The sequence below is a fragment of the Triticum urartu genome, chromosome 7A (assembly GCF_056163025.1).
Source record: "Triticum urartu cultivar PI428250 chromosome 7A, HENAU_Tu73, whole genome shotgun sequence".
Lineage (NCBI taxonomy): Eukaryota > Viridiplantae > Streptophyta > Magnoliopsida > Poales > Poaceae > Triticum > Triticum urartu.
In genome coordinates, this window is record NC_141879.1 from 751,243,919 (window position 1) to 751,254,628 (window position 10,710).

Here is a 10,710-nt window from a genome sequence, read left to right on the forward strand (position 1 = left end):
CAGAATGGCGGCGGGGTGGGTTGCTTCGGCCTCCACTGAGCACGGTAAACTTTTTTTTTTTGAGGATAGAGAGAGCACGGTAAACCCTAGAAGGTTAGTTTCTTCTTCTTTTCTTACAGTTTCTTCAGAATTCTTCTTTTTTACAGTTACAAATCATACCATTACTGCTCCCTCCCTATTATGAAAAGCCGAAATTAGTTTTTCAACTTCCAAAAAATTGGAAAAATTGGGCATCTAAATACAATGAATTCTACTCCCTCCCTCCGTTTCTAAATATAAGACCTTTTAGATATTTCAATATGAACTACTCCCTCTGTAAAGAAAATATAAGAACGTTTCTATCACTACTTTAGTGATGTAAACACTCTTATAAAAGTTTACGAAGAGTGTACATACAGAGCAAAATAAGTGAAATTACACTGTAAAATATGCCTATAGGCATCCATATGTAGTCCATATTGAAATCTCTAAAAGGGCTTGTATTTAGAAACAAAGGGAGTACATTTGTATAAGCGTTTTGTTGACCTCACACATTGTTAGTAAAATTCAATAATATTTGTTGTGCCATAGCTGACATGATTATTCATTTCATCATGAAACATGTATAATGCATCCATGTGTAAGTTTGGATTTTGATCCTAAAATATGCATACTTTGAAATTTAATTTTCAAATTTTAAAAAGGATTTTTTCTGTGCACTCGTTATTAGGCAAAAGATTGGCAGCTAGTTCTCGATTAGAAATCAATGTTTCAATCACCTCGACATAATATCACTCGAATAAAAGTTTGTCGGTTCGAGCATAAAGGCCAAATCATTTTCGTGGAAAGGAGGACACATTTCTGCTAATCCCTCCGTTCCTAAATATAAGGCCTTTTAGAGATTCTAATATGAACTACATACGGAGCACAATGAGTGAATCTACACTCTAAAATATGTCATTCGTATGAAGTTTGTATTGAAATCTCTAAAAAGTCCTATATTTAAAAATGGAGTGAGTATATATATGCTAGTTCCATTGGAGTACCATCTGTGCACCAAAGAAGGTCGGGGGCCTCGGTATTTTTTTTAGAGAAGGAGAATGATCCCCGGCCTCTGCATCTGGGAGCGGGGGCCTTGATATTTTTTTTAAAAAAGGAGGATGAGCCCCGGCCTCTGCATCTGGGAGCGGGGGCCTTGGTATAGTGAATACCAAACATATGAACTGGTGCTTCATGACTAAGTGGGCTTGGAAAATGCTTACGGGTCAAAGGGATTGTGTTGGATATTATCCAACACAAATACCTACGTCACGCTCCCGTCTCAACGGCTTCTTGTTGGAACGGCTCCCAGTTTTAGACACCTTCTGTGCGTGGGGGTCGTACACTCTATTGGTAATGGCATGTCAACTGTCTTCTGGTTATACGTTTGGCTAGGTCAAGCCCCGCTTGCCACAACTTTTCCCATGTGGTGGTTTCTGAGAATTGGAGGAATGGACAGTGCTGTCTGCAATTCCACGTTCTATTGGACCACTAGAGGTTGCGGAATGGGATCAGTTATCAAATTTATTATGAACATCTGCACCCATAGAGGAGCCCGACACTTTCCGCTGGAAGCTTGAGCAGCCTAGTCAGTTTACAACTAGCTCCTTATACCGCGCCTTGCATAACGGCGCAACTCCTTTTCAAGCAATGGATATTTGAAAGGCGTGAATTCCAACAAAAATTGAAATTTTCTTTTGGTAGCTAGTGAGAGACAGGTTGCTGACCGGTGTACAAGCCCAAACGCGTCACGGCCCAAGGGATGGCCGATGTCCCCTCTGTGGAACACTAGAGGATACTGATCACATAATCTTCAAGTGTATCCTTGCACAATTTTTCTGGGGATGTATCTGCGATGTCACCAGGTGCAGCTCGGCACCGGCATCGCTTGGAGCGTTCCACACTTTAACCTCTAGATTGTCTGGACATTCCCGTCGTATCACGTAGTAGATCTTCGCAGTTATGACCTGGGCTCTTTGGCATATTAGAAACAAAGCATCAATTGAAGAGAAATTCATCAAACAACCTGCTGACGCCATGTACAAAATTAAAATTTTCTTGCAGCTATAGAAGCTCTTGAGCAAGCCGACGGATGCGTCCATCACTGAGGAGCTTCTGAACAAATTGAACTCTTGCTTCGTGGCTTCGGCGTCACAGGGAGGCCAATGATCTTCACGGAGGCTGAACTTGCGTCTAGTGTGATGCTATTTATCTTCACTACTTTATCAGTTGACTTTGATCTTATTCAGCCTTGTGCCTTGGCCCATCATGTGTTGTATCGAACCTTTTATTTTTATTTCTTTTGTGATACTCCTACTTTGGTTGTAAACGTTGTAAGGGTTTCAGTTCGTTAAAGCCTGGAAAGCGCCTCCTTTCTAAAAGTATTGTATCGATGCTTAAGGAATTTCTCCATGCACCAATGAAATCGCCTATCTGCTCAACACTCACATGGCCCTCAACATTGTATTTGCATGGAGAAGGGGCCCATGGGTAGGATCAGCACGGACGTCTCATCCCGGGTATTTTTTTCCAGTTTATAAGGTATCTCACACCTCAACGGGCTATTGCGGGACAAATTCACTATTTTCACATTTTTTTCCTAACTAAAGCACGATCTGGCCTCACTTTGCAAACATTTAATTATCTAACCCTTTTCCTGCCGCAATTGTCCTTGGCGGTAGGGTAGCACATCCTACCGTCGAGGCCTTTAGCTGTAGAACTTACCTCCACCAACACGCTAGTTTGTTGCGAAAAATACCCTACCCTCAAGGTCCTTGACGGTAGGGACATGCATGCAATTATTATAGGGGCATGCATGCAATAAACAAAGGTGAAGACCCTAGCGTCATGGTCCTCAGCGGTAGGGTAACACATCCTGCCGCTAAGGACCATGGTGGTAGAGTATTTTCCACATAAAATTGGCTTGACAGTGCAGGTAAGTCCTACCACCAAAGGCCTTGGCATTAGTGTGTGCTACCCTACCGCCACCAAAGATAGTGGCGGTAGAAAAAATGGTCAGATCTCAAAGTTTACACAAATTAGATTCAGACCTTGCTTAAGTTTTACAGAAGGGTTAAAACAGTGATGTTGGCCGCCATTTGGAGGACGACGAAAAAATGGTCAGATCTCAAAGTTTACACAAATTAGGTTCAGATCTTGCTTAAGTTTTACAGAAGGGTCAAAACAGTGATGTTGGCCGCCATTTGGAGGACGACGAAAAAATGATCAGATCTCAAAGTTTACACAAATTAGGTTCAGATCTTGCTTAAGTTTTACAGAAGGGGCAAAACAGTGATGTTGGCCGCCATTTGGAGGACGACGTGTCCGCCGCTGGATGGTTGGAAGTTTCTGAAGACATGTTGCATGTGTACGTATAGGTTGTAGATTTGTTGGGCGCATTGTGAGGTGTGAGGTGTGGTATGCCGGTGTGGGGTGTGTGTTCTTAGTGGACTGAATTTTACAGCTTGTATCCACATAGTTGAGGCTAAAAAATAATAATTGCATTTGCATCAAGAGGATTATTGCGCCATAGTTGACCTGTACCTAGTGGATAGGTGGACACATCCATCTGGGACGCTTCTCTGATGATTTGCTAGTATAAAGTTTAACATTAAGTATACAATTAGAAAAATAAATACAACAAAGTTATCTTGTCTTCACGTGAAACCAACTATTAATGTTCAAAGAACCTCTGCAAAAACTTGATTGTCTTAAAAAATGAATACAACAAAAGTATCTTGTCTTCACGTGACACGAAAAAAGGTATCTTGTCTTCAAAGAAACTTATAGAAATGATTCATAAACTTGATTTTTTTTAAGTTGTCACGAATCTACTAATGTTCCTGTAAAAAAGTTAAACCATTTTTTTTGCAGGTCTGACTGATCGAGTTAAGTTCGAAATTGATGTACTAAGTTGGCATGATGTTTTCTCGCAAAAGAAAAAAGAGTTGGCATGAAGTTTTTTTCAAAAAAAGTTTGCATGATGAAAACTTTTGACTACATGTGTGGGTCCTCGCAAGTCATGTCTACATGTGTGGAACAGACAAATCCGGTCGCGCAAGCACACAGGCCAGTTTCCTATCGTAAGAGGCCACAACTCACCTCTAACTTCCCTTCAAAAAAAAAACTTCCCCTCAAAAAAAAAACTCACCTCTAACTAATCTGTTGCTTATTCCCTCCAGAAAAAAAAGTAATCTGTTGCTTAAATTGTGGATCGAGGGACGCCGATCGAACCTTCGCCGGAGACCCGAATTGGTCGCCAAACACGCAGACACGAAAGATGGCGCCCCAGAAACGCCGACGGAAGAATCCGGCTCCGCCCATCGTTATCGAGTGGACGCTGCCGTCCGACCTCCTCCTCGAGATAGCTGCGCGCTCGGATCCCTCCACCTTCGTGCGCTGCGCCGCCACGTGCAAGCTCCTCCGCCGTGACATCCTCGACCCCTCCTTCATCCGCCGCGTCACCCAACCAAGAGGCATCATGCCTTCTTGCATCCTTGCCTACCTCCACGCTCGCCCCAAGCGCAACCGGAGCAACCACCCAGGACCCCTACTCTCTTTGGTCCACCCCGCCACAACATCGGCCTCACGCTTCATCCAAAACAACCTCGCGCCCTACATGTTGCGTCGCGACGTAGATCTCCTTCGCCACTACCGCCCAGTGACTGCGCGGGGTGGCCTCATTGCCCTCCGTCGCCATAACATCAACAAAAGCAACGTCTTTCAGCGCAACTCTAGCTTGTGCGTGTACAACCCCATGACCGACGACCGCACCTAGCTACCTCTCCCATTCATCGGCCTTCTACCCAAGCCGGCATTACACGTTTGTTTTGCTCATCGCAGCGGATGGCATCGGCTGCTCCTTCATGTTGTTGGTCGTCGATGTGGGTCCTTACCAAAACGGCGGACGCTGTATCACGGTGGAGGCGGCCAAATCGTCGAAAGTCGATGGCGCCATCTGGGGGCCTATGAATTCTATTGGTCACCGCCACCTTCCATTCCAGGCATTCCAAGACCACCGTGAGGCTGTTGTCCTCTATGGCGGCGTCATTCACTGGCTATTCTCCGATAACAACAAAATCCTCATCTATGACATCCGCACAGAGAGACTAGGCACAATGAAGCTCCCACCCACTAACAGCCAAGAAAGAAGTCGACACCTGGGGACGTCATCGGATGGGAGGCTGCGGTTACTCACCGCTAAAAGGTTCATGATATCTTTGTCGCTGCACCAGTCAGATGGTTGGGCAAAGGAGGCTGTGATCAATGTGGAGGAGAAACTGCTGTCACTACATCCCCATATCTCTCCCGCCCGTATAATGATTGACTTCCAGTTTGTGGGTGAGAAGAGCGGTGTGGTGTTGCTGTGGGCATATCGCACTAACCAACGGCAGCGTCAAGGGCCACTCACTATCCTTGACTTGGAGACAAAGGAGATGCGCAAGCAAGATTAGTATCCTTTCTTGTTGTTCGAAGTCGACTTGTCCTCCCGGCTACAAGCCATCAAGATCTTTTCCTAACCAGCTACCTGCCTGCAGCTTGAAACTGCCGCACATGAATCGTGACACATCTGGCATGCTAACCAGTGCAATAAGCAGGGCAGAACACAAAAGCATATTACAGCCCTTTTTCTGGGCTTAAAGACATTACCACTTTTGAGTGTTGCATGTCTATCGGATACTCGAGGGTTTATTTCTATTTGGAACTGCACAAGTCATGTAATTTTTGTTAATTCTTACGGATGCGAATCATTGTCTTTGGTGTACTTTCGGAATATCATACGAGTACTTAGATAGTATATTTTGATGCAAAATATCATCATATTTATCGTGTGAAAGTGAAAAGGAATTGGTGCCTCCCGAAATTAATATATATACTCATTCATGCGGACGGCCTTGATATCTTTACTAGCACATATGTCCGTGCGTTGCTACGGGGGAAAATTGATGTGTCCACTAACACGCCCATGAACGCGGCATGACAACATCCACCGGAAGTAAAAATACCTCACCCACCTGTTTTACTCACTAATAATTGCACAATCATGTTAATCATGTTCAGACTCATCGAGATCAACATGTTGTAGTCTAGTTCAAATTATTCAACCTGACATTAGTTTGAAATAATCAAAATTGACTTTATATCACAACAATCTGCAATAACAACCAATAAACAATAAGCTTTAATAATAAACAATTACAACACAAATACAGTAGCTAGTAATTTATATCCATCTCTCTAACTGTCTCTTCCCTTTGTACAATATAATGGCATCATCGCACAAATAATGGCAACATCAGTACAAAGGAAAACGAACAAAATTGCTCCGAATCTCAATTCCAGTCTATGTATTGCCATGTACGAAGTTTCCCCAAGCAGAGCGTAGGTGCCAAAGAAGAATGAGAAGAAACCCCCCAAAAAGCAAAAAGAATACAGCAGGCATAGAACACCACACAGCAGCAGCATACGATCTCGGTCTGAAAAAAGTGTGAGAAAGGAACTATTTACCTGATACAAAAAAGACAATTCCCTATTGCATTAAAAGAAGCTATTGTGGCAATACAGGAGTTTATGGTAACCTCATATAGTCGTGAAAATTTCAAAGCATCTTTGCTTGATATACTCTTCAGGTGATTTGCCAAAATTAGGTGTGTCATTATGCTTGGCAAACTCAACAATCCGCTTTCTGTAGTTCATTACCTACTACAGTATTTGGCAAACTGAAAATAATGTGTAGTGGAGGGCACAAGTGTACGTCAAAGGGGATCATAAGCCAAAGTATGTTTAATAAATCACCATAGAAAAGCACAAACCTGAGTGTGCAAACAGAATTGTTGGCGATTGGAATGGGCTTCGATGAAGAAAATTTCCGATCGACAATTTTAGATCACGAGAAATCACAAATTACTAACAGCTTCCTCCAGGAATCTGACATAAATACAACCCCAAAAGCAGTGATAAATGCTTCCCCCTTGAAGCAGTAAGGACAACTTACCATATCTATATACTTTCTTCTCTTAAGCTCATCTCCAACATAAATTCTCTGAAAATAAATACACCAAAGATGGATTTTTACCTTTCTTGGAACTTTGGCACTCCAAAGCTTCAGCCAACCATTGTGTAATTCTACTGAAGAAGACGTTCCACCTTTTTTATCCATGTTAATAATGAGATCTTCTTGCCTTTTCAGCTTGAACACGCCCTGTATGCTTGTAGCAGCTTGGTAGTGACGCAGCTTGGGTGCAGATGTGGAAGGCCTCGACGCCACGTTTGGGCATCATGCACACCTCCTTCTAGCGCTCGTCCTCGTCGAGCCCCACCAGCGGCTCCATGGCGTAGATTGTATCTACTGCTGTATCTTTTCGCATGAACAATTCAGTGTACAACGTGTACACACAACACACATCAGCTTGCTTCAGGAGCACATGAGGTCGTGATAGGTAACATAATTACGGTTAGGCAATATGTGTGTCGTTCAGTTCAACAAAATACCAATTTCATTTGGTCAAGTCTTAGATTTTGTTCTAAATAACCAAATTCACTCACGGATGTTCACGACTGTGAGAATGTAGCCATGAGAATCCAAAGCACTTGGGTTTGATCTATCATCCATGCCACGTATGCTAACTCAGTGCAGCAACATGGAATGACTCCATCTGCAGTTGCTTGATTTGCCACCATACCAAACTCTCCACCGCTTAAATCGACATAAAGGTGGTGACTGGAGTTTAGAGATTTTTCTTCATGGGAGTTATGTGGATGGACATAGGAGAGTCTTGTTGTTAATTACGGGACCATATCCGGCGCTGCTACAGATCGGGGTCTCCTTCCACGGCGAGAAGGCACTAGTAGAAAACAGGGCTATGGTCCAGGCCGGCTCAGCCCATTAGTCCCGGTTCAGTGTAGAACCGGGACCAATGTGGGCATTGGTCCCGGTTCGTGAGCCCAGGGGGCCGGCCGGGCCACGTGGGCCATTGGTCCCGGTTCGTCTGGACCTTTTGGTCCCGGTTGGTGGGACGAACCGGGACCAATGGGCCTCGCTCCTGGCCCACCACCATTGGTCCCGGTTGGTGGCTTGAACCGGGACCAAAGGCTCCCCTTTAGTCCCGGTTCATGCCACCAACCGGGACCAATGAGGTGCCTATATATACCCCCTCGCGCAAGAGCAGAGCACAGTGCTCTGTTTTTTCTGGCCGAGGGGGAGAGGGCTTTGTGGTGCTCTAGCTCACCTCCTATGCACACGAGGTGTTCGATGGAATGCCCGAGCCACACTACTTAAGCTTTCTCCTCTCGAAGCTCGACCTCCAAGCTCCATTTTCCTCGAGATTTGTACACTTCTACTAATTTGGACACTTAATTATATATAATGCACGCAGATGAACCGGCAATGGATGTACGGTGACAGACACACCCGCGAGTACATTAAGGGCGTGCATGAGTTTCTCGATGCGGCTGAGGCAAACAAGCAGAATGGTTTTATGTGTTGTCCATGCACTGAATGTGGGAATACGAGGTCTTACTCTAACCGGAAAATCCTTCACTCCCACCTGCTTTACAAGGGTTTCATGCCACACTATAATGTTTGGACGAGGCACGGAGAAATAGGGGTTATGATGGAAGACGGCGAAGAAGAAGAGTACGATGACAACTATGTGCCCCCTGAATACGGTGATGCTGCAACGGGGGGAGCTGGTGAAGATCAAGAGGAACCAGACGATGTGCCCAATGATGCTGCCACGGGTGAAGCTGCTGAAGATCAAGAGGAACCAGACGATGTGCCCGATGATGATGATCTCCGCCGGGTCATTGTCGATGCAAGGACGCAATGCATTAGTCAAAAGGAGAAGCTGAAGTTCGATCGCATGTTAGAGGATCACAAAAAAGGGTTATACCCCAATTGCGAAGATGGCAACACAAAGCTCGGTACCGTACTGGAATTGCTGCAGTGGAAGGCAGAGAATGCGGTGGCTGACAAAGGATTTGAGAAGCTACTGAAAATATTGAAGAAGAAGCTTCCAAAGGATAACGAATTGCCCGACAGTACATACGCAGCAAAGAAGGTCGTATGCCCTCTAGGATTGGAGGTGGAGAAGATACATGCATGCCCTAATGACTGCATCCTCTACCGCGGTGCATACAAGGATCTGAACGCATGCTGGGTATGCGGTGCGTTGCGGTATAAGATCAGACGAGATGACCCTGGTGATGTTGACGGCGAGCCCCTCAGGAAGAGGGTTCCTGCGAAGGTGATGTGGTATGCTCCTATAATACCACGGTTGAAACGTCTGTTCAGAAACGAAGAGCATGCCAAGTTGATGCGATGGCACAGTGAGAACCGAAAGAAAGATGGGAAGTTGAGAGCACCCGCTGACGGGTCGCAGTGGAGAAAAATCGAGAGAAAGTACTGGGATGAGTTTGCAAAGGACCCAAGGAATGTATGGTTTGCTTTAAGCGCGGATGGCATTAATCCTTTCGGGGAGCAGAGCAGCAATCACAGCACCTGGACCGTGACTCTATGTATGTATAACCTTCCTCCTTGGATGTGCATGAAGCGGAAGTTCATTATGATGCCAGTTCTCATCCAAGGCCCTAAGCAACCCGGCAACGAAATTGATGTGTACCTAAGGCCATTAGTTGAAGAACTTTTACAGCTGTGGAATGGAAACGGTGTACGTACGTGGGATGAGCACAGACAGGAGGAATTTAACCTTAAGGCGTTGCTGTTCGTGACCATCAACGATTGGCCCGCTCTCAGTAACCTTTCAGGACAGACAAACAAAGGATACCACGCATGCACACACTGTTTAGATGACACTGAAAGTATATACCTGGACAAATGCAGGAAGAATGTGTACCTGGTCCATCGTCGATTTCTTCCGACCAACCATCAATGTCGAAAGAAAGGCAAGCATTTCAAAGGCGAGGCAGATCACCGGAAGAAGCCCGCCATGCGCACCGGTGATCACGTGCTTGCTATGGTCAATGATTTACACTACGTAATCTTTGGAAAGGGTCCCGGTGGACTAGCTGTTCCGAATGACGCTGAGGGACACGCACCCATGTGGAAGAAGAAATCTATATTTTGGGACCTACCCTACTGGAAAGACCTAGAGGTCCGCTCCTCAATCGATGTGATGCACGTGACGAAGAACCTTTGCGTGAACCTGCTAGGCTTCTTGGGCGTGTATGGGAAGACAAAAGATACACCTGAGGCACGAGAGGACCTGCAACATTTGCACGAAAAAGACGACATGCCTCCGAAGCAGTATAAAGGTCCTGCCAGCTACGCTCTTACAAAAGAAGAGAATGAAATCTTCTTTGAATGCCTGCTCAGTATGAAGGTCACGACTGGCTTCTCGTCGAATATAAAGGGAATAATAAATATGCCAGAGAAAAAGTTTCAGAACCTAAAGTCTCATGACTGCCACGTGATTATGACGCAACTGCTTCCGGTTGCATTGAGGGGGCTTCTACCGGAAAACGTCCGATTAGCCATTGTGAAGCTATGTGCATTCCTCAATGCAATCTCTCAGAAGGTGATCGATCCAGAAATTGTACCAAGGCTAAGGAGTGATGTGGCGCAATGTCTTGTTAGTTTCGAGCTGGTGTTCCCACCATCCTTCTTCAATATCATGACGCACGTCCTAGTTCATCTAGTCGACGAGATAGTCATCCTGGGCCCGTATTTCTACA

At 45.1% G+C, this 10,710-nt stretch overlaps 1 pseudogene; it reads left to right on the forward strand.

The window, feature by feature from the left end:
• The first annotated feature begins 4,297 nt into the window (after positions 1 to 4,297).
• Positions 4,298 to 5,537, forward strand: LOC147962805 (uncharacterized; annotated as a pseudogene).
• Positions 5,538 to 10,710: the final 5,173 nt, after the last annotated feature.